Source organism: Mesocricetus auratus, unplaced genomic scaffold (assembly GCF_017639785.1).
Source record: "Mesocricetus auratus isolate SY011 unplaced genomic scaffold, BCM_Maur_2.0 Super-Scaffold_100023, whole genome shotgun sequence".
In the NCBI taxonomy this organism is placed as follows: domain Eukaryota; kingdom Metazoa; phylum Chordata; class Mammalia; order Rodentia; family Cricetidae; genus Mesocricetus; species Mesocricetus auratus.
The window spans coordinates 21,684,449-21,708,866 of record NW_024429204.1 but is presented as its reverse complement, the minus strand read 5'-3'; the positions used below and the strand labels follow the sequence as shown (position 1 = coordinate 21,708,866).

General features: G+C 47.9%; 1 protein-coding gene and 1 long non-coding RNA gene across 4 annotated transcripts in view; both read right to left on the bottom strand.

The window, feature by feature from the left end:
• Nucleotides 1–24,418, bottom strand: part of Nsmce2 (NSE2 (MMS21) homolog, SMC5-SMC6 complex SUMO ligase) — a 216,461-nt gene that overhangs the window by 148,213 nt on the left and 43,830 nt on the right. The window lies entirely within an intron of this gene.
• Nucleotides 12,040–23,702, bottom strand: LOC110343285. Its single transcript, XR_002385522.2, has 2 exons — nucleotides 20,562–23,702; nucleotides 12,040–14,625 (listed from the first exon to the last, which is right to left on the bottom strand). It is a non-coding gene; the product is annotated as an uncharacterized LOC110343285 (long non-coding RNA).

Genomic DNA, 24,418 nt, shown 5'->3' with positions numbered 1-24,418 from the left:
TCTGCACTCAGTTACGCCTGGAGACAGCCACATGGAGATTTTAATGGGAACCATGGAAATGAATGAGATCACCAAGGAGACTGAATACATGGGAACTCAACAAGAACCAAGATAGAACTTTGGAGAATACACATTTAACAGACAGCTAGAAGACTAAAAAAAAAAAAAAAAGTCCTGCAAGAGCTAACAAGACGAGCAAAGAAAGCGCCCCAAGAGTCTGCGGAGGAATTTAAAGATGTGTCAAATGTTCAGAGAGGCTGAGCACGGTAAAGGCTGGGAAGAGCGTGCCACTCACTCCGGCTAGGGTCGAGCAAGGCACAACGGCTCACGCCAAACACCAGACCTGGCTCAATGAATCATTTCCAAACGATGAGGCAGTAATGCAAAAAACCCACACAAATCACCAAGCACTCTTCAATGAACTCCTCAGTGTGGGCTCAAAAACCAACTGCGAATATTTAGCTGAAATTTTTAATCATTTATTTATATGGATGTGCATGCTACATTGCACATGGAGAGAGGTCAGAGGACAACTTCTGGACACTGTTTCTACCCTTCCACCACGTGGGTCTGGGGGATTGAACTCAGGGTGTCATGGTAGCAAGGACCTTACCTGCTGAGCCATCTCTCTGGCCCCTTAGCTACGTTTTAACTAAAATGCAATCCTGGCTGCTTGTGACTGCCCGCATTTCCTCCATGCCAGCGAGGGACCCGTATCGAGCTGACTTAATTATTCTGGTGGCTAGTCCTTCCTCTAAACAGAAACCAGGTTTGGTTTTTTTTTGGGGGGGGGTACTGGTACAAAAAGAAGGTGGAACTCAGTTGTAACCCACACTGAAACTGTGGGCTACTTTCACTCTGCTTGGATAGAAATATTAACAAAGTCATAAGATGATAGTACACCTCATTTTTTCTGTACAATACTGTATGCGTGTATAATTACTCAAAAGTGTGTCATTTTATTGCCATGGGGCAAAGTCAAGATCTCCTCCTCCTGCAATTACCATTATTGCCTTGTAGGCATCATTTCACTGGGAGGGGAGATCACAGCAGTGTGAGATATTAATGATCTGACTCACTCAGCCACCTCTTGAATCATGTGAGAATCTCGTATAAATTAGTCATTCCTGGGGATGGACTGACTGACTTTCAAACGACCACTTAGATGTCTGGCTTCTAACGCTTTTTTTCCGGTCTGCCTCTCAGAGGTCACTGCAGCACACATCAGCGGAACAAAATTTGCTTTTATTCTGCTTAGGGAGAACATTCAGTATTCTAATTTGTTGTTAGCTGGATCTAAAGCTATAAGGCCTGGCTCGTGCTAAAAAAAAAAAGAACAGAGAATTGGCTCAATTGTTCTCAGAATTCTCACTCAACAAACATTTACTGAGTCCCAATGGAGTGTCAGGCATTATGCTAAGCACTGAAGCACTTATGGATGCTGGCCCACACTTATGACACACCAGCAATCCAACTGGCCATACACAGGGTGCATTAACATAGGTAGCACTGTCTCCACCTCTATGTAGCAAGAGGGCTTGGTGAAAATTTTATTAAAAGGTGTGTCTCAACGGAGGATCACTATGTTTTCATGAATGTACATATGGAGACACACTACACTTTCTCTTTTTACTATACTCTTTCCATACTAAAGGACCCCTATTGCATGCACATACAGAGACATGCTATACTTCCTCTATTTTACTATACCCTTTCCATGCTTACGAAATACCCACATGTCTTTAGTGATGACCGACATGGGACTGTTCCCTTCATCATATGCCAGCTTCTTTTGTGACTGTACAAGGTACACTAACCTCTACTGGACCAAATTATTTGTAGTTTGCTATGTTTCCTAGCAGCACTATTTAGCAAGAGTCTGACTACTAACTAGATACTCGAGAGAAACTACTTCCTTGTGGTTCATGATGACACATCAAGTGGACTTTACAGTTTGCCAAGGTGTTGTGACACCACCAAAGAGCAGTCCCGGTCAGACACGGAACACCTTTCTTCCTTCAAGCTGCTTAGATACAAGTTGAAAAAGAGCAAGGTCAAACACTTATGAATGCTACTGACCTGGTCCTAATGACCAGGCCTGTTAGAATACAAAAGACAGCAGCTTGCCATCTTCGGGTTACTGAGTACTAATGCTGCTGAAAACCACCCCAGCAGATTGCTCATGGCACTATGCCCACCCTAAGCCTGGGACCAACAGGAACAACTGGTGTATTCCAAATACAGCTCGAGGCTTCTAGTTTCCCTGAGAGAACAAACCAGAAGGCTGATCTTGCCTCTCAGCATTTGCTGAACTGTTTTGGAGGAATATTCTTTTGACAACAGTTAAAGAAATATGTATGATTTGTTTACTCGTGTGTTTATCCACTCAGTAATTTACTGATTTTCTGAGTATCTGTGACACATGACCCTGTACTAGACATCAAAGATACATTATCAAACTTGTGAGTTCCTGTTACTGCCTTGGGATTTGAGACCTCGTGGGGGACAAACATTCTTTAACTAGTTAAGGAGATTATGACACACAACGGTGAGCACTGGGAAGAAAGCTTATCAGGCACTAGGGAAGCATCTACTGAAACAAACACTGAGCTGCCATTCCAGATGCTCTCAAGTGCTCAGTCTAAGGAAGCCCGCCCGTAGCAAAGGCAGGCAGCATGAGGGTGGTGGCTGTTGCCAGCAGTGCATTTTTAACTCCAAGTGGCTCCAAGTCCCAAGTTCAAAGCCATCTTTATCTCAGTGTCACAGCACGAGGAGCAGACAGCGGGCAGCAGTCAGTGTCTTGCACAAGGTCAAAGCGGGGCAGACAGACAGGACCAACTCACTCAAGTCACCTTTCACACCATCAGTGCTGCGAAAGCATGAAGGGCTCGGGCAGCTGTCCAAACCACTGCTGCTCATGTGCGGTTCTCCCCTTCGCCCCAGCACACTCCCGGCATCCGTGGACTGAGCCAAGGCCCGGCCAGCTGTCGTGGACCTCACCCGAGAGCTCTCAATGAAGCAGCGCATTGATGCAGGCCGACACTATCTATCTCTTAGGATTTATGGTCCTTGCCATGTATCTTATCATCAGAAAGATGCCAAAGTCATCTCTGAAAGACTCGGCTCTAGCACCTCACGAGGCTAGCTAAGGTGGCATTCTGTTGATAACTGAGAACCAGAGACCGTCAGACATTGCTTCTCCTAGAACCACAGTGGACAGGCAAAGGGACCCGTCACAACCGGTGAGCAGCTCACACCCCACCCCACCCTACTTCACGGCAACTCTGGTTCTGCTGGTCGGACAGTCTCAGACCCCAAGCGAAGAATGACTGTCCAGCGTCTCTACAGATTTGGAAGTTCAAACAGGAGCCTGGTAAGTGTAAGCGCCTCCTGCCCGTCACAGTCAGAGAAGGGCGGGCTAAGAACCGAGGCAACGGATCGTGACTGCGAAGGCTAATCAGGACTGCTACTACAGAGCAGGGGGAGATAAATGTGGCTGACTCTGGAGCCTCTCTTAGCTTTGCCAGAACTAGTGGTAAAAGAAAATGGGTGACAGAAACCACTACATACAGGCAGAGTGAGCAAGATCTCAGGCTTTCGTGTTTGAACACCTAAGCATCGTGAGCAGAGAAACGGCCAAAGGCTACCAGAGCGAGGAAAGAGCAGCAGGGAGAGCAGCGTGGGTCAGGACCAAGGACAAAGCTGGAGCAGGACTGTGGGGCGGGGTGGGGTGGGCTTCTCCACTTTCCCAACAGGCTTGTCTCAAACTTGTGACGCCTGAGACCCTGGGGTTATAGGCAGCCAGCAAGCTCCGCTCTATTCATGGTTCCCTCTCTTTTGATGTGTACATATTATGTTTTTAACTACTCTCTTGTGTTTCCTCATTCTCCCTTTTTCCTAACCGCTTAGCAAGTAAGTTGAACTTTCAGTAGGTACTGAGTACGGGCAGGGGACATGAACGAAGGAAGCTCAGCTCAGGTTCCCAGTCTGAGACCGGAAAGAGTATTGCCATTTTCTTCTCCTCTCTCCTGTTGCTGAGGAGAGAGCGGAGCAGACCTTTCTACCACAGAAGGCTGGTGTGCGTTGAGAGGTAGCATGTTGCTGCTACTGTTGCTATTGTTTTTGTAAGCCTCAAAGGAAGGTGTAGTCATCCAGGGGGCGGGCAGAGGGCCAGCAGAGGGTGGGCAGCTGAACTTACGGATCTAAGTCTGGAACACATTTAGGTTTGGGAAGCATCTTGTCTTGGTAGTGACACCTCACTTGAGAACAACCATTAATTCTTTGTGGTAAGAATACAGCTGTCACCTTGGCCTTTGCTTGTGACACTCCAATTCTTGAGAAAGACACAAGGACAGTACACATAGAAGGTGCTGGCACAGGTTCCCTAGACTGTTCGCCTTCAAATCCCTTAGGTCTCACACAAGCTGAACACTTGTGGGCAAATGAACCACTCAGAAGATCATTTCCTCACATAGCGCTCTACCCAATTCAAGTGACAGTGTACAGATGCAGAGATTTCAAAGTCCAGTAGCGTAGTCGCTGGGCTCATGAAGCCATCTACATTTTGACGATTCGGTGTACTGTCACGATTTCAGGTGCTCAGCAGCCACAGAGCTAGCGGCGGCCATTTTGCACAGCGCAAAATGGTTTCATTACTTCCCAAAGTTCTTCTGGAAGACAGTGGCTGAGAGTACTCCCTCGTACTTCCTAGGTATCCAAATGGTACCTGCTCCATTATTATTATCATTACAGTATTCTCAGGACCACATCGCTATCATTATTAACATAGCTAGTTTAAGATGGAGCCAACTTCAGCTATGGTAGAGAAGGTAGGTAGACAAGGACAAAGGACAACTCAGTAGGATAAACATCTGTAACAGCAACTGCAGCTGCTTGAAACTAATCATTTTTTAGCTGCACTGTGCTGAGATACCAGGCACTTCACAGTGACTGTCCCATCTAACCCTCCCCAAGCAAACAGGAGGGTCGGTAGGTACACATGAAAACAACACCTCCTTCAGGACAGGAAGTCAACACTAAGGGGCAGTCTAACAGCAAGTACCCAGAGAGCTCAGTGTCAGTGGTGGGAGTCCTTACTTTGGTAGGTATGTTAAGTCACTAAGGTCAGGACTTAACGTCTACTGTGGATTTTACCAACTGTGTCCTGAGAGCCTAGCACCCACACCTGCTCAAAATGCAGGGGATACAGTGGAGAGACCAAGTCCCCGCCCTGGCGGAGTCTGTACTCTGGCTGAGTGGAGAGCAATAGGCCATACACGTGGGAACCGATAAGGTCTTCTGTGATAGACGGTAGGACGGCTTCAATATAATACTGAGCAGGGGTCTGAAGAAACAGGGTGCTGAGCCTGGGGTCTGAATGGCTGTAGACACAGACAGGACATGAGGTCAGAGCGAGGGACGCGGCAGAGGGTGGCACCCACCAGCCTTTACTAGGGACCAGAGGAGTGAGCAGGGCTGCGTTCCACTCCTGTGGCTAGGATGACTTTAAGAAAGAGGTGGCAGACAGAAGAGGGACAACAGGCTGCTACAGGTGTCTAAGCAAAAGGTGATGACGGCGTGGTACAGGGTGACAACAGTAAGACGGGATCAGATTCCAATTATGTATCTGAAAAGACAGACATAATTGTTTCTGGAGGAAAGACAGAAATTACTTTGTTGGTAGTCTAGACATGGGCTGGGACGCTGGGCAGCTCTGGTGATGTGCTTGATGAAACTGGTGTGAAAATCTGAGAAAGGGTAATGTGGAAGGAAAACACTGAGATTTGGTTTTGGAAAACTCTATGCTCCATGAAGTGGAGATGACAAGAAGGGAGCCACATACATGTAAGAGGCGCCTTTGAAGAAAACACAAATGACGAAGCTGTGCTTGAACACACACAGGGAAATCCCTTTGGTCCAGAGAGATCGTCTGACATCAAGGAGGAAAGCCAAAGGAGACCAAACTCGACATGAAGAGCGAGAAAGAGCTGTCAGAGAGAGGGGGGGAGAGGGAGAGAGGGAGAGAGAGAGAGAGAGAGAGAGAGAGAGAGAGAGAGAGAGAGAGAGAGAGAGAGAGAGAGAGAGAGAGAGAGAGAGAGAGAGGGAGAGAGCACTCCACACACTGCCTAAAGGACCGCACAGGGAACCACAGAGGGAAGCCGCACGAGCCGAAATCAAGAAGGAAGTCTGGGAAAGGCAGGCAAATTTCTCTTGGGCCGCTGGAGAAGACCAGCTTGCCCTGGGAGGTGTGAAATCAGGAAAGCAGACGGGGAGGTAGGTGAGCTGGGTTAGGAATCAGTAACAGAGCTGGGCGCTAGTGGCCACACCTTTAATCCCAGCACATGGGATGCTCTGTGAGTTCGAGACCAGCCTGGTCTACAAGAGCGAGTTCCAGGACAGCCTCCAAAGCCACAGAGAAACCCTGTCTCAAAAAACAAACAAACAAACAAACAAAAAAAGAATCGGTAACATTTGGAGGAGGGAATGAGATACAAGGAACCCAAAGGAATAGAGCGACCAGATTTCTGAGTAGAAAGTACTACAGTAAGTTATTCAACCCCCCGCAAAAAAAAGTTAAGAGGAAAATTTTGATCTAGAATGTTGACATTAAGAAGTGTATATCTCAATAAAATAAAAAATGTGAACTATACCACTGACTCGTGTATATGGTTCTCTTATGAGGGATCAGGAGTGGACACTGGGCTGGGAGACTCGGCAGCATAAAGTTAGAAACGTTAGTGACGTGCGAGCAAGACATCTCCCCTGGAAACGTTCGCAGTATGAACTAAGAGTCTAAGAACAAGAAGGAGGACTAAGGATTGGAGGGTCTGGAAACACACAATCCAGCCCCTCACGTGGGGCTGAAGGAGTGGCCAGAAGCCCGCCACAAAGTCAGATGTGTTATGTCAGTACAGACAGGTGACATAAAGACCCAAAGCACAACCCCAGGATGTGTCATAGGTGTGACAGCTAGCCTGCGAGACCCAGGTGACTGTCAGCCTTGGGCTTCTCATCTGCACCTCTGCAAGGTGGTGCGGTACCGCGGGCAGAGCACTGGAACACGATCGGATCTGGGCCCTTCCCAAAGGAGCCCTCAGGAGCCTACCTGTCTCCCCATCTGTCGACAGAGCCCGGGCACAGGGGCTCTCACCCGACCTGGAACTGCTGCTGTCTAGGGCTTAGTCCCCCCAGCCTCCCACACTGCACGCAGCTGCTGTGCACGAGAAGCTTATTGCCCTTGTTGGAGCATCTCCCACGGACTGACAAACGTCCACAGAATATGGTGGGAAGTTGGAGGAGGAGGAGCTGGGAGCCCTTTCCCCGTTCCTCTCCTTCCTCCCAGCCTCTGGAGCAGCGGTTCTCAACCTTCCTAATGCTCTGCCCTTTAATACAGTTCCTCACGCTGGGTTGACCCCCAGCCATACATGTATTTTTTTGGTGCTACTTCATAACTAATTTTGCTACCGTTATGAATGTTACACAAATATCTGTTTTCTGATGGTCCTAGGCAATCCGTGAAAGAGGTGCTGAACCCACAGGCTGAGAATCACTGCCCTCGGTGCAGTCTGAACTGCAGACATTCCTGAGAGCCCGTTCAAGGGGATTTACTTAGGATGCTCCAGCATTTACAGAGAGCTGCACTTCTGCCAACGCTCTCACTGTCATCGTGAACGCCTGATGTAGAGAGATAACGGTGGCATTCTTAAGAGGCAGCTTTAAACCCACAAGGTAGTCATAGGCAAACATGTTATATATAAGTTAGACTCATCAGTGATTTCAAAAATACTTCCAAGTCTTACAATGATAAGCCGGGTACTGCTTATCAAATGGAATATTCTAACTAGATGACTAAGCGGACCTTTGAACAAGCACACTGCCTTTCAGCTTAGTTTCGGCAGGTCGTGCCTGGGCAGCACTCAGCACACACACGCATACGAGGACTGAGGTCCCCTGTCCTTTCCCGCTCTCTGCTCCCCAATGACGTAATGATATGGAGGTGTGTCAGACACGTCCCCCGTGCTTCCGTCTACTGCGGAAAAGCTCGTACTTCCTCAGATAAAGTGAGAGTGCATTCCTGCTGTGGTGTGACTGTGACTGTCCAGTGCTCTCCGTGGGCTCATGGGCAGGCTTAGTTCCCAGGCAGTCGGTGGGTCGCTGAGGGCAGCAGGCCTTGAGGCTAACAGCCTGCCTTACTGCCTGCCTGTCTGCCTGCCCCGACTGCAGACACACGTGTCCAGCCTCCTGCCTCATCCTCCGGCTGCCGAGGCAGCTCGTGTCCCTTCTGAAGCTGTGAGCCCAAATGAAGCCGTCCCCCCTTAGGTTGCTCCCTGCCAGGCTGCATTTCTATGGCTGTGAAGAGACACGCGGCCACGACAGCTCTTACAAAGACAACATTTAACTGGGGTGGAGGTTACAGTTTCGGGGTTCCGTCCATTGTGATCATGAAGGGGAGCATGGGGCATGTGGTGTGGGAGCTGAGAGCTCTCCATCCGGCAGGCAACAGAAGCCACTGCCTGTCACACTGAGGGAAGCTGGAGGAAGAGACCTCAAAGCCCGCCCCCACGGGGACACACTTCCTCCAGGAAGACCACACCTCCAAGAGTGCCACTCCCTTCGGGGGCCATTGTCTTTCAAACCACCACACAGGCATGTATAGACACAATAAGAGAAAAATAACTAGTGTAATTTCTGAAGAGGAAATAAAACAATCCCACTGTTTGTTTGTTTTGTTTTCCTCATCTGGTCTTTTCCATCCCTTTAGAATAATTTCTTCTAGAGCACTGTTCCCTACTCTTTTCCATTATACTCTCAATACACATAGACTATAACTATATTACATCAAATTTAGTGTTCAGAGCAATGGGAGTCTTAACTCAGGAGTACCTCAAGCTTGCACATATTTAGATAGCTTTTCTTGTCTCCATAACTCAGGGGCTGCTGGGACACTGAGCTGGCCTGCTGGTGAAGAGTCACCTCGTATTAGCTCGAATAGTAAAGTCCCGAGAGCACGAAGAAAGAGGCTGTGTTCTTAGGCACACACCTGTGGTCCCAGCACTTGGTGGACTAGGTAGGAGGCTACGTAGTCTGGCTATGTAACAAAAGCCCAATTCAAAAGCTAAACAAACCCAGATGGTGATGGCGCACGCCTTTAATCCCAGCACTTGGGAGGAAGACACAGGCGGATCTCTGTGAGTTTGAGGCCAGCCTGGTGTGCAAACCCAGATGCAGGAAAGATTCCAAACCTACAGAGCAACTGTCTCAAAAAAAGAAATCAACAAAAAAACTACACAAACACACAAGTTTATTTTGCTCCAGTCTGTGTCAGAGTGTGCACGAAGGGGCGTGAGGTGATGATGTGATAGTGTGCATGGACGGCCGTGAGGTGAATGAGGTGATAGTGTGCATGGACGGCCGTGAGGTGATGATGTGATAGTGTGCATGGACGGCCGTGAGGTGAATGAGGTGATAGTGTGCATGGACGGCCGTGAGGTGATGATGTGATAGTGTGCATGGACGGCCGTGAGGTGAATGAGGTGATAGTGTGCGTGGACGGCCGTGAGGTGATGAGGTGATGGTGTGCATGGACGGCCATGAGGTGAAAAACGGCTGAGTGCAAACGGAAAGTATGGAGGTCACAGGGTAAAATATGACAGAGTGAACACGGAAGGCATGGAGTCAGACGTGTCACAGTGTGACGTGCGGCGAGAGATGATGTCACAGTGTGACATGGGTAAGAGATGACGTCACAGTGTGACATGGGTAGAGATGACGTCACAGTGTGACATGGGTAGAGATGACGTCACAGCGTGACGTGGGTTAGAGAGATGACGTCACAGTGTGACACGGGGTAGAGATGACGTCACAGTGTGACGTGGGGTAGAGATGAGGTCACAGCGTGACATGGGTAGAGATGACGTCGCAGTGTGACATGGGTGAGATGCCGTCACAGTGTGCACTGTCCTGTGGAGGTGTACGCGGTCAGACAGGACTAGGGATGACACACTGCTCTGTGTGTTGCTGAGGCGGCAGAGAAGGAGGAGAAGGCCCATGCTGAGTGTCAAGAGAGCCACGCTTTCTGAGGAGCGGCCACCTGGGGAGCACTCATGAGATCGGCTTCCTCAGCCTCCTTGGGTCTCAGCCATTAGAACCTAAGGGGAAGGAAATGTGGTTTTCTTCTCCCTAGTGTTGCTAACTGGTGACCCTACTTAGAGGGAGAATAAGTAAAGAGACGGGATTCAGCATTTGTTCTTGAATCCGTCAATTGCCATCTACAGTGACAGTTTGGGATCCTTAAGTCTGATTTTAGTCTGGCCTCACACTCACCATCGGGGGTGAGGACAGTGTAAGAAGGAAAGGCTGCCCTCTGCACTCGGCTTCCATGCCTCCCACTGCACGCTGGGCCACGTGACCAGGGCTCCCACCATGCTCCACGGCTCCTTGTCCCTCACACGGCCAGTCACTCCTCCACAGCAGATCTCCCGTGCTGCCTTCTTTGTAACGAACAGTTTCCTTGCCAAATTGCTTCCGATAGCTGATCTTTCAAATTCCTTTTGCTAAGCCTCTGCCACCATGGATACAGTAACAGCTATACCATGGGGAAAATAAACAATAAGCAGAGCCCTAAGTTAGATGCTTCACTGCCTAAGCGGTGCCTCTCAGAATAATGCGTGCACTTTGGTTCTCATTACTCACAGAAATTAAATGACACCTCTGAAGTAAACACCGATTACTGATAAGCTGAAACTACAGTGTCAACCAAAACAGAAAATACAATACTACAGGCTGAGCATCCTTTTCCAAAAATTCATTTTCCAATGCTCCCAGATTCGGATCTTTTGAACACCACTATGAATGCCACAGTAGGGAGCTGCACAACCTACTTTACACATGGGCCACAGTCAAAACGCATTTATTAAATCAATGCACAATATCTTCAACCTGTGCGTAAAGTCTATATGAACACAAATGAATTTTGTGTCCAGACGTGGATCCCATTCCTGAAATGCCTCACTATGTATGCAAGTATTTCAAATCCAAAACATTCTGAATTCTCAAACAGTTGAGAGTGTTCAGCCTGCACATCCTAATGCTGTAAGACCACCGTGTTACACCACTACATTCCCAGACTAGTGGTGGCACACAGCTTAGTCCCAGCACTCAGAGGCAGAAGCGAGCAGGTCTCTGAGTTCATGGCTAGCCTGGTCTACACAGCAAGTTCTCAAATCGTTTACCATATCGTGGTCCACGCCACCTCCTCCTCGTTCATCATCCAGGTTCTCTAGTTATAGCCTATTTGCCTGATCTGTACTCTATACCAGAAGTGTTCAAGGCAGCAGCCAATGAAAATTGCCACCTGATCCCATAAAAGTTCCCTAACTAGCCCTTTATTCTGGATTTTAGATTTCATTTCACAAAACCCTTAGGTTCGGGGATTCAAAGAAGCTATTACCATGTAGGCACAAAACATTAAAGTCCGTGACCTTCATTTACTTATCTTCCTGACAGAGAAGGAGAGAGGACAGGTTTGTGAGGTGGCATCCCTCAGAGCAGCGACAGGCTTGCTCTGCAGACTTCTACTCAGTGACCTTTCCTCCAGTCATCGGTCAGTCACTCCCTCAGCCCACACAAGCTGACACACAGACCACATCATCTCCTCCTTCAGTAACACATCCCATCCCTATTGCTTCTGACCACTCAGGAACAGGCCTTCAGCTACCCTGACAAGGAGGAAGTGACGTCTCCAGAAGGGGGATACCGCTCCATGACACAGCCCCCGGATGGCATGTGTGAGGCCCTGGGTTCAATCCCCAGTTCCAAAAGGGAAAAGCAAAGTCAGCCTCAGTTAGCGGAATCCAATTCTGTGTGGCACGCATGGCGGTCGTCGGCCAGGCTTCCTGTGACTATGGAAAGGACTGATAAACCCAAGCGTAAACCATCCCACTGGGTAGAGAAAGTCCGGTCTCGTTTCTACTTCACTTTAAATCCCTAAAATCCCTTTGTATCCACAACACTGCCCCCTTCGAAATACAGCATACGTGGTTTTACAAGAGTCAATTTTATTTTATTTTCGTATAAAAGTTACACATATATAACAATATTCTTTTCTCAAACAGATAAGGCTAATGGGATCCTCGCTTTACACAGATGAGTGTGGAGGGACAGGTTTTGCTTAGATTAAACGTCTCAAACCTCTTTCAGCTCGCAGCTATATCCTAAGAGAGCGTAGCAACACCGTGAGGAAAAGCCTTGAGTTGTGTGCAGGAGAACAGTTGTGAAGCTTGACTGCGATTGGTTCCTTGAGAGCAGCAAGGTGACCTGGGTAAGTCCTTTCTTTAGCCTTGCTGAGGTGCAGAGCCAAAGGAGCCACCTCTTCTAACTGCATGAGGTGACCAGGCTCGTTACGGAGGAAGTGTCAACCCTGACTCTGGGGCAGGGGACTGAAGTTCCAGCTGGTATTTACAGGCCTGCCTTAAGCAAGCCTCAGGCACACGGGAAGGAAGCAGGGAAACCCAGAGAGAAGGGGCTTCAGAATCTCTCACCTGGATCTCAGCTAAGTCCTGCAAATCCCCTCTCACAGACAAATATCCGTGCAACCAGTGGGCGGTTTCACTGCGTAAGAGAAACTGGACCGAAATAAACTACTTATGCTTAACCATTTAAGTGACTAGTCTGGAAACTCAGCTACTGAACTGATTTCTGTGAGATCTAGTGTTCCATGATTCATTTAAAACATTCAAATAGAGGATGTGTCTCCTCCTCCAAGCTCCAAAAGCTCAGAATTTCCTTCGTCTTCTCTGGAGAAGGACTGGAGAGTACCTTTTAGTCTTCAGCAGTGTGCTGACTACTTACATACGCACTGTCACACGGATGGACCGTTAGTCTCCAACAGCTACAGCACAATCACCTTTCACTTCTTTTGGGCAGGGGTGAGGGTGGGGGGATGGGGTGGTTCAAAACACATCTGTCTACATTTTGCTTTATGCACAATTGCTCACTGAGGTTCACAGGACAAATACTACTGCTGTCCCATCTTAGCAATGAGAAGACCAAAGTACAGAAGTTGCAAGATGGGCCCAAAGTCACAGCCTGGCGGAGCCAGGGTATGAAACAGGTTTTTATTTCCCAGGCCAGTCTCCCTTATCAGCCAGATAGCAGCTAGTCAGCAAAACGGGGCAAGGGGCAGAAAGGTAACTGACTGACTATTCAGACCTTGTTTATAGACTAGTCATACACGGCTTTATGGATTTCCACTAACTCTGGTTCTTACTGTTTCACAATGAGCTAGCCACTAAAGCATCTGCTCAGAGCAGAGACTGTTTTCACTAAACCACTACTTCTCCCTGTCATGCATCGATGCTCACTTCAAGAGTCTCACATCACAGTGACTCAGTGGCTGAGCAAGCTGGTCTGTAGAGTCACTTGTTGACTGCCAGAGCTTCCCCGCAAACTTCTCACGGGACGCAGGTGCACAGAAAGAAGCCTTTACCAAGAGACCACAGTGCCGAAGGCAGAAGTGAGCGTGGGTCTCACACGTCTTCCTTTCAGCCTACGCTGTGAGCCAGGAAGCAGGAGTCAGAAAACCCTCTGCAGCCATTCACTCAGGCTTAGGCGACTCAGAAGAGGAAGGACCCTGCCTGAAATCGCTGGGTAGGCACTTTTTCAGCAAGAGGAGGAAGCTAAGGGCTACAGCTCAGTAAGTGCTTGCCCAGTGAGCACGCGGCTCTAGGATCAAAGAGGAGAAATAGAAGAACGTGGGGGTGTGGTGAGAGTTAACAGGCCAGGGCAGTCAGACACACTTTCACCTCCAAGGACTTTCACAGGCTGTCTCATCTCAGACATCAAGATACTACTATCAGATAGGCGAGGGCAGGCACTGCTAAGCTGAGTTTGCAGTCTAAGAAGCCGGCTGAAGGTCACACAGCTATTCAGCAGGCGTGTGCAGGAGGGGACACTGCGATCACATTGACATCAGGACAAAGACTTACTACTGCAACAGCGTCATGTATGACAGTCTGCTGGACAGAAAAGCACTTCATTGTCATGTTCTGATGGAGTAAGTGCGCTGTTGTTAAAGAACATGCAGCATGACACATTCTGATTTCATCGTGTTCTACTGCATTATTTCAGCATGCCATGTTATGTCCTATCATACGATTTATAGGTGTCCCAAGTGTGTATCCAGAGTTTCTGCCAAGGAGGAGACAAACAGATGAGGGCTTGGGCATTCCACCTCACTCATCAAATTCGTTTTCTGATTTTGTGAGAAGAGGATCTTCTGGGGACACTTAGGGTTCAGTCCACTCTGAGCTCCCATTCAGTAGTTTATGGGACTCTTTAGGCTTCTGCTTCCCATCAAGGGCTACATCACCTCAGGGTGACGGAGGTGACCCATAAGGTCGGAAGAGCTTCTTCTCGGTATCCACAGCATTCCAAGAGCCACAAGTGACGGAGATGACTGGAAGGCAGGCTGGAGAACATGCGGGAACCTACCAGGGCCGGCTGAGGGCAAGGTAGAAGGCAAGGGTGTCCAGACGTCCGGGAATCATTTGTGTGTGCAGCCACATCCACCATTTCTGGTTACTATTTCCAACTGCAAGAGCACTGCTCAGACCTTTCTATCTAGACCTTTCTTGTCAAGCATAATTAAGTGATTATTTTAAGAGGAAAAAAAGGAAGAAATGATTTTTAAAACCACTAGAAGTGAAATGCAAACATATCTAGTGTTTTAAATTACCAGGCTGGTCATGAAACAAAAGAAGAGAAGTACCACCTTTGCCAGAAGCTGGATGTTCTATGAGCAGCAGAGAGAAGCCCTCTCTGGACTTGCAATGAGTTTGCTGAGCAAGCTTTGCTGTACCACAGTAACTGCAAACTCATGAGGCCTGGGAACGTAACATCCTATACTCTTCCTATTATTCTCTTGCTTGTTAATAACTGGTGGGTATTCTATCTGAAATACAACTGACATATGGCATGTAAGTACTCTTTACATAGATAATAAGTAAGTACATAATTAATCCTATATACTGTTCTGGCCAATACAATACCACTACGAAAGATAATGGCAGCTTTTCAATGGGTATGATGAACGAAGCAAATAAGATTTAAAGATGTGACACACAGATCAATAAAGAGGATAATTCAACAATCTATTATATACAGAGAAACATATTTAGGGTTTCATATTTCCGATACTTATATAAAATACCCAAGAAAATGCCACACATTATTCTTGAGCTAGAAATCTTGTTTACTCAATTATCTGGGGGCACTAGCTGGCCCTGACAGTTATGAACAAACATAAGTGCAGTCATCACGGGGAACCTCTGCTTCACCTGGCCAGATGCCACGCTGCTCAGCGGCCCTGGTTTCCACTGAATCCTTCCCGCGCATAACACTGGCAAGAGCACTAGGTTCTACCCCAGCTAGCTCTGCACTCCAATTTCTGGAGAAACCCTCCCACAGAGAGGGGAAAGAACGGTTTCCCATCGCCCACTCCAGTCTCCACGTGTGAGCTGAAATTCCCCACGGGCTGCTGTCGGGATGGCCAAGAGAGATGATGACTCTTCCCCATGGAACTTCCTGCCCAACCTGACGACAGTGTGACATAGTGTTTCAGGTGCTTTGAGGGTATGTCACCTCTCGCCCTTCCCAGAACTGTGACCTACGCTGCTATCCCCATACTCACAGACACTGAGGCTCAAGGTCAAAGGGTACCTGAGCAGAGCAGACTAAGACTGTCCCTGCTGCAAACTCCCTACTAGGTGTGTTTCCAACGCTTCTCTCACGCGAGCTCACCGGTAAAATGACTCTGTGGCTGTCCCGGGGACAGATCAATAGGCTTTTGTGTCTTACTAGCTGGAGTATGCTATGATCACTAACTGGACAATTTAATTATGAGATCAATAAACAACTGTTTTTAGCTCCCCACGTCAGTGTGCATTGATTTCGAGTGACCCTGAACTCTTCCTGGGTGACTCCCAGGTCAATCTCTTTGTCTGTCTCTGCGCTGCTGCCCACTCACAATCACTGCCAGACAGTGTGGAATCCTGAATCTCAAGCTTAGTTCTTGTCAGCTACAGAGAAACGATGAAAGAGATTAAGTGGCTGTCTGTGCTCTGTGTAGATCCAGGTGTGCCCAGCCCATTACAGCTGAATGCAACCCAACTCTACACTTGGAAACTTCTTAAAGCAAGGGATTCTCCTGTGGACGTTGTTTTCCTTGCAACTTTCCCATGCAGGCATCAAATGTGAATTTTATGCTACAATGTCCAAAGTTAGACATGCCAGACTGCGTCCAATGTCAAAGCAACAAACTTTTTAAGTAGGCCCTGTTATTGGAAGGGTTACCCCACTGCTACTGAGGCTAAGGGTTTCAGAAATCACACAGGTACCCAGTGCTTAACTGGAGTTTGTGGTAACCCTGGTTGTTCAAAGGTCTGTCTGCTTCCGCTGTCCTGCCTGCCTGTTTGATAATCCCCATGTTAGATCCTTTCTTGTCACGATGACCAAACGCCTGACGGGAAGTGAAGGGAAAAATGATGCATCCCAGTCTTTAGTTCAGGGGATGCAGTCATCATGGTGGGGAAGGACAGGCAGGGGAGTGGGCGTGGCCCCAGACCCGCAGAGGGCGTGGCCCCAACCCCGCAGAGGGCGTGGCCCCAGCCCTGCAGAGGGAGCAAGAGGCTGCTGGTTATACCCCGACCTCCTCCCTATGGTCCACATTCACTACCCAGCTCGCACTAGCCAGCGAGGCCCAAGTATCCAAACACATGAGCCTGAGGTCACACTCCACATTCCCACCCTCAGTCTTCCTCTCCTCCACAAGAGCTACGCGCTCTCCAACTCGCCCACCTTCCTTCCCTGCCATTTTTCCTTCTTCTCATTCTCTCATCATCAATCCACAGAGGGGTCACTTGTTCCCAGCAAAATCTCTGACAGCCACATAACCTGGACGTCCTTAAAAATCGTCCCCCCGGAGCCAGGTGGTGATAGCTCGTCTTGAGTTCGAGGTCAGCCTGGTCTACACAGGCAGCTCCAGGGCAGCCAGGGAACTTTCCTCTCTCTTCACTGGCGGAACAATGTGTATCCCCCCCAAAGCCTGGCCCTCTTCTCTCACTTCACAGAACAATCACTAAGAGCCACCCCTGTAGGAATCGCGGGTTCCTCTGCCCACCTCTCGGTTCCCTAGACAACACAGAACCTCTAGACAAACTACCGGATCCAGCCCTTCTTGTAAGAAAGTGAGAGGCGCCTGGGGGTGGGGAGCGATCTTCCAGAGGATCTGGGCTCAGTTCCCAGCACCCACATGGTAGGGGGAGTTCACAAGCATCCGAAACTCCAGTTCTAGAGGACCCAACACCCTCTCCTGACCTCCATGGTCACTGCACGCTGATGCATGTGGCTCATATACATAAATTCAGCAAAACACTCCTACAGATTTTAAATCTTATGCAAAGTAGGAGGCTGTGATGCAGCAGCATTTAACACAGTAGACTCTGCGGCTAGCAGGCTTGTCAGCCCTCCCCTGAGCTGTTTTCTAGCTAGCTCCGTTTAGGGAATTTCTGAATACCCTTTCCTCTGGAATCGCACTGCATAAAAGCACATGAGAGGCTTGGGAGAATTTAAGGAAAGTCTTTTATCAAGCATTCCCCAAGCTCACTTGACCACAAAATCCTATTCTCCTATTATACTTACTCACATCCTGATTAATGCGCATTACGGAGTAAACTTTCGAAAATACTGCACTGGAGGCATGAGGCCTTCTATAATTCCGATTAAAATTCAACCCTTAATACCTAACAAACACGAAGGCGGATTTCCGTGACTATGAAAATGAATCTCGGTGTAAGAATGCTCACCTCTGGCAGCCATACTGCTTGATAACTGAAAGGTTAGTTACCTAGAGTCTGTCCCCTAGAGCATCTCCTTAGTGAACTGTAGTTCCAAGCCTAACGCCACATAGAGACAAAAAAGTACAAATGCAAACGCAACTTTAAGATAACTGTAGAGGGAGCTCAGCTCCTGAGGACCAGACCAAAACCAGTAAGCTCAGCAATAGACACACCCCAAGACCGAGGGGCTGACAGGTGAGCCCCCAAAGTTGATGCTTCTTCCTTTGAAACATCAACTCCCGGCAGCGTCTCCACAGGGGAAAAGCCCTCACACGATCGACTCTCCCGTGCGGCTCTGTGAACTGTTGAGAGGCTGAACGCCTTCGGCTCTGGGGTGTTCCGTGTGGGACACAGGAAGGAGACTGGGGGGACACGACATGACTGGGGGCTTGGCCACAGGTCCAACAGCTGCTTGCCTGCGTTTCTCTCTTTCCTGTAATCTAGCTGTGCTAGTTCACTGCCTAGCTCCTCCCGAGCTTAGGAATCTTCTGTCCTTAGGCTTTTTAACCCCAAGATGCTTCCCTCCCCCTTTCTTTAGCGATGGTTCAGGACGTCTGCAAGAGTGAGATGCATTTGGAATACGCTCAGTGGATGACCACACCCAGCAGCCACACTCTCTGACCTACAACTTCCTTCAGATTCTGGAAAATAAGGTACTAGCATTCTAAATTAGCAATTCTGTTCAAATTTCCTTTCAATAAAATGGTAAGATGACCTACAGGGGCTGGGCATGGTGGTAAATGCCTTTAATTCTAGCAGCTGGGAGGCAGAATCAGGTCAATCTGTGGGTTCAGGTCAATCTGGTGTACATAGTAAGTTCTGGGCCAGCTAAGTCTAAATAGTGAGTCCCTGTCTGCACAGGAGGCCAGGGGATTACCTGTAGGGCTTCATGTCAAGGTAGCAGATACAAAGTTGACTTAAAAAAAAAAAAAAAAAAGAAAGCCGGGCAGTGGTGGCGCACACCTTTGATCCCAGCACTTGGGAGGCAGAGGCAGGCGGATCTCTGTGAGTTCGAGACCAGCCTGGTCTACAAAAGCTCATTCCAGGACAGCCTCCAAAGCCATAGAGAAACCCTGTCTAGAAAAACTAAAAGAAAAAGGAGAAGGAGGAGGAGGAGGAGAAGAAAAAGAGGAAGAGGTGGAAGGAGGAGGAGGAAGAGGAGAAGAGGAGGAAGAAGAGGAGGAGGAGGAGAAGAGGAGGAAGAAGAGGAAGAAGAGGAGGAAGAGGAGGAGGAGGAGGAAGAGGAGGAGGAAGAGGAGGATGGGCATTATGGCCCATGCTTTAATCTCAGCACCAGGGAGGCGGAGGCAGGTAGATCTCTGGGTTCAAGGCCAGCTTGGCCTACAGAGTGAGTTCCAGGATAGTCAAGGTTGTATCAAAGAGAAACTCTTCTCAAAAAAAAAAAAAAAAAAAGGAAGCAAAAAAAAATGGACAAACAACAATCCCTAAGCTTGCCAGTTGATGAAGGGTGAAGGGTGAAGGGCACAGGGAAGAGACAAGTCAGAAATGTCCAAATCCACTGCATAACGACAGGACTGAGGTAAACTAGCTTTGACCCAGCTTGTACTTTTATCATAGCTGGTTTCCAACACAGTACATGAGGCACATCTCTACTCTTAACTCTCGGTGTATTAGCTATAAAGAGCAGAAGGCTGTCAGACTAGCATATCAGACAGAAACTACAGTGACCAGTGAGTGACCCAGAGAATCAGTGCAGCGCCCGCTGGCCCAGTGGAGAACCAAAGCGTCGCTCTTCTCCGGCTTTCAGGAAAAACAGGGTGGACACTACCTTAAAGACAAAAGCAACTATGTGCCCGCAATCCGATTTAAATGCTTAAGTCTTACATAATCTGAACGACATAAGGAGGACAAAACAGTTCTGTGGCACGTGAAGACAATGCTCAGGCTCTGGGCTTCCAACCACAACACAGCAAAGCAACCCCCCCCGCAGTGAGCCTGACGCCCCCTCTAAGGGCGGGAGCTTGCTCAAACCCATCACTTTCCATGAGCTCCATGGCTGTCTGACATAATATAGGTTATCACTGATGACTTATGGGACCAATACAAACCAGTGGTATCATCTGTCACTCAGCCTTAAGGTTCCCGTTCCTTCAGCATCACATTTAAGATCATTACAAAGCTGTAAGGGCTCAAGATGGCTGAGGGAGTCCCTGGAACCCACATGGCAGAAGGTGAGAGCTGCAAGCTGCCCCTTGACCTCACCCAGGCACAGCAGCCCAAGGCGTCTTTGCTGTCTGTTACGTGAAAGACAGTGGGGGGATCCCTTGAACTGGTCTGGTACCCATCTTCCCACCTGCTGTCACTAACCTAAAGGCCACTGGCCAAATCATAGGTGAAGGTGCAGCAGACACTAACAACGCCAACGCGAAGCAACGGCTACCGCCGGGGGTCTGCACTTAGTCTAACCTCAGGAGTGACCTCTACTGGAAAACCAGAATCATCGGTAGCGAAAGTGCTCTTAACTCTGCTAGTGTTGTGCTCTACATCACCAGGCCCACGCCCCAACGAGGTCACACTCAAAACTCTGCTAGTGCCGCACATCACCGGGCACAGCGCCTCCATGGGCTCACACTCAAAACTCTGCCAGCAGCTCAGTCACTGCCCACCCCCTGCAGGTGAGGCCACCGCTGTACCTGAGGCTCTTACCTATGCGGGTAGGCATTTTCGTCTGCTTTTCTGAAATCAAGAATTTGGAGTGATCAAGGCACTCTAGTCTTTGACATTAAGTCCACCAGAAGGAACTGAAGAGATGGCCAGTGATGGATGGTTAAAGATGGTTAACAGTACTTAATGTTCTTGCAGAGAGCCCACATTGGGCCATTCCATGGGATGTGCTGTCCTCGTTTGGCTTACAGGGGCACCTGCATACATGTGGAACACATAAACTCACACAGGCATGCACAATAAACACACAAATAAAAAACACTTGCATCTTTAAAAAAGATGAATACAAAATAAAGACTATCAGAAATGTGGGCGGGGTATGTAGCTTGATTAGCAGAGTGCTTGCCTAGCATGCACGAACAAGTCCTGAGTTCGATCCCCACCCCATAAATCTGGGCACAGCGGTACATGTTGGTAGCTGAGAGTCAAAATGCCTGGGTCTACATGAAGCTGTCTCAATTAAGCGAAAAACTAAAGACCATCACAACTAAGGTACTCCTACTTCTGACAAAAGGCACATTCAGAAGTTAACGACCTTTCTTTCACTCTCCATATTGAGTCATTTGACTCTTATCAGAAACATTCCTTCTTCAGGAAGAAGGCTTCTAACCAACCACCAAAGATGTGAGGAGTCATTAAATTGCCCACAATGCCTTATTTCCCCTTTGTAGTGCACACAGTGATAGCAATTAAATAACAACTATTGCTCCTCTGTTAAATGTTTGCATTCTGCTCTAGACTTCCGGACACACAGGTAGAGGTCATGTGATTTTTTTTTAAAATTATGAAAGCTCAGCCGATAGCTTAGGCTTGTTTCTAACTAGCCCTTATAACTTAAACTAACCCATTTCTACTCATTTCCTTCCTGCCCATCCTACTTGCTTTGCAGCTCCTGGCGTCTCCTCCTTCTTCCCAGCATCCTCTCTGCCCTGAAAATCCTGCCCCGCTGTTGGCCATTTCAATTACACAGTCACAGTGACATATTTTCACACAGTGTAAAGGGATATTCCACAACAGCCACAGGTCACAGGCTTCTTGCTCCATGGCTTTCCATGTCCTGCACCGTCAAGTGCTCAGTGCACAGGTGTGTAGTGCATGTTCATTCAGGGGACGTTGGGGGGGGGGATCAGCCAAATGTGTACTACCTCAGAAAGCAAGGGAGGGATGGCAGGGCCACTGAGAGCTAATGCTAAGAACATCACTGTCTCCACGCGGGGCGGGAGACAGGCAGATTTTCCAGGGCGGTTAACTGTAACAAAGGAAGTACCTCCACCACTTAGGTATCGGTATCAGTGTACCACCTCATACCTTCCACAACATGTATATAACACGTGTGCTCTCATGGCTGGAAAGTCTCCATCCAAATAGATCACAGACGTGAAACCCACTCATCCTGAAAGTTTTTGTAAATGTTTAAAAGGGGTCATTTTTGTAGCACTCACTACATAATATTCCCTCTACAAACAAACTTGCTAAAACAAGGTTCTTTTTTCCCTTTAGGTTTTAGAGCAATGAACTGAATACTGATTCTTAATCAAACCTCAGACTTAGGGATACAGTAGTTCCATTTTCTCCAAGGACAGAGGGAGGCAATCTGAGAGCGTCTACTAACTGCTAACGGGACTTCCCCAGGAAATTACTGGTAAATTAACCTAGACAGCTAAGGTTCCACAGTGAACTTGCCAAACATTTAAGAAGATGCATATGCTCCAAATTCAAGGGCAGAGTAGAAGAGAAGGCTGTCTGTTCAGATGATAAGTACTTCAATGAATCAAGTAATGTCTTTTAAAAGTCCATACACAGAAAGACCATGGATCACATCTGGAACACACGCATGACAGAAGAAAGTTAGATGGACCCAAGGTTTCCCATCACCTACTGCATTTCTTAATAACCTGACTTACAACTTCATTTTAGAGACCACAAACACTTACCATGTTGGCCTAACAAGTTTGTCTTGCATCTTTTTTAATGTAGGCCAAGATCATGAAAAGTACCCAAAGCTGCAGTGAATAAAACAACGTACTTATGTTTTTAGAAAGTGTATACGCCATCTTTCCAAGGAGTTGTTTAGAAACCTGGATTTGCAGCAATATGGTATCGGATAGCCCCATACGGTGCTATGGATGCCCAGCTGTGCTGATACACACCATCTCATTTGGTTGACATGGCAACCCTGTGAAAATGGCAGATCAATGATTTCATGGTGGAATGAGGAACACAAGGATCCAAGAGTAACTTTCTTTTCAAGGGTGCTAACTGAGGAAGGGGGAGACCTCTTCCCCCTCCCCACTGCTGCTATGTCTAAAACACTGGGCTGCCCTGGCCCCTCCCCACAAGCAACAAGACACCAATCCCAGACCTTTACGTATGGAAAGTTGTACCACAACAGCTGCCTCAAAATCACAGTCGTGCCCAGAGTATCTGATTGCATGTCAGAGCCTCTGCAGGTTGGGACTACTTGGGTCTTGTGTGACACTTACATGCACAATGTAATCTGGCACCAGAAAAGGCAAAAACAAAAACAGTTTTCTCCCCACAAAAGCCTGGAACCTTGTCACAAGCATCAGAGTGCCTGAATCCATTTGCTCCGGGTACAGTGAGTAATGATGGCCAAAGGCACAAGAAAACTCACAGTGTGCGGGGACTGGGGCGAGCCCTGCATCCAGATGACAGCGTGTGTGCTACAGGGTGTCGTGGATAGCTGCTTCCTTAAGAGTACCTGAGGCCAGGTGTGGTGGCACATGCCTTTATTCCCAGCACTCCAGAGGCAGAGGCACTGAGTTCCAGGCCAGCCAGTGACAGATAATGAGACTCTGTCTCAAAACAACAACAAAGAGAACTTGAAGGGGTTGAGAGAATTTGAAGAGCTGTATTTTTCTTTAACAGTACATCAAGTACATGTGAATCTTAATGTTTAGGAAGAAAACAAATCTAAATTCTCTGACTCCAAAATCCTGTTGCTTTTTTTATGTGTGTGTGTGTGGTCAGTACTATAGGCCATATATACATTGTTTGCATACACATAAGCTAAAGGTAGTTATCAAATAACACCATAAAAAATACAGATCGCCGGATGGTGGTGGCATATGCCTTTAATCCCAGTTACTAGGAAGGCAGAGTCAGGCAAATCTTTGTGTGTTCAAGGCCAGCAAGTTCTAAGACATCCAAGAGATGTTACATAGAGAAACCCTGTCTAGAAAACCAAAACACACACACACACACACACACACACACACACGTATGTGCTCGAAAATACAGGTCAAAGCAAGACTGAACCTTATAACAGGCCTCACTCTGATCTTTAGTAGCAAACATATATTCTTTAAAGTCAACTGAGTTCATATCGGTAGTTTTCAACTGTGGATACATATTAGTAACAGAATCATGAAAACAAAAAAAACAACCCTGGTGTTCCAGGCCTGCTCCAGATATATGGGAAAGAAAAGAAAAAAAGAAAGAAAGAAAGAAAGAAAGGAAGGAAGGAAGGAAGGAAGGAAGGAAGGAAGGAAGGAAGAAAGAAAGAAAGAAAAGAGGGGAGGGGAGGGGAGGAAAGGAGAGGGGAGAGAGGAGAGGAGGGGAGGGGAAGGGTTAGGAGTAGGAGCTATCTGGCTGTTTCTAGAACTCAACCAGCATTTAAAGACCTTTTGTCTAGCTGAGTGTATTAGCTAACGCCTGTAACCCGAGTTGAGGACTGAGGCAGTGACACTGACCGAGGGAGGCCCTATCTCAAGGGCAAAGTAAAGGAGAAGAGAAGGAGGAGGAGGCAAAATAATGAATGAATGAATGAATGAATGAATGAATGCCCTGTTCTAGTGCTTTCTGGCCTACTGCTTCAT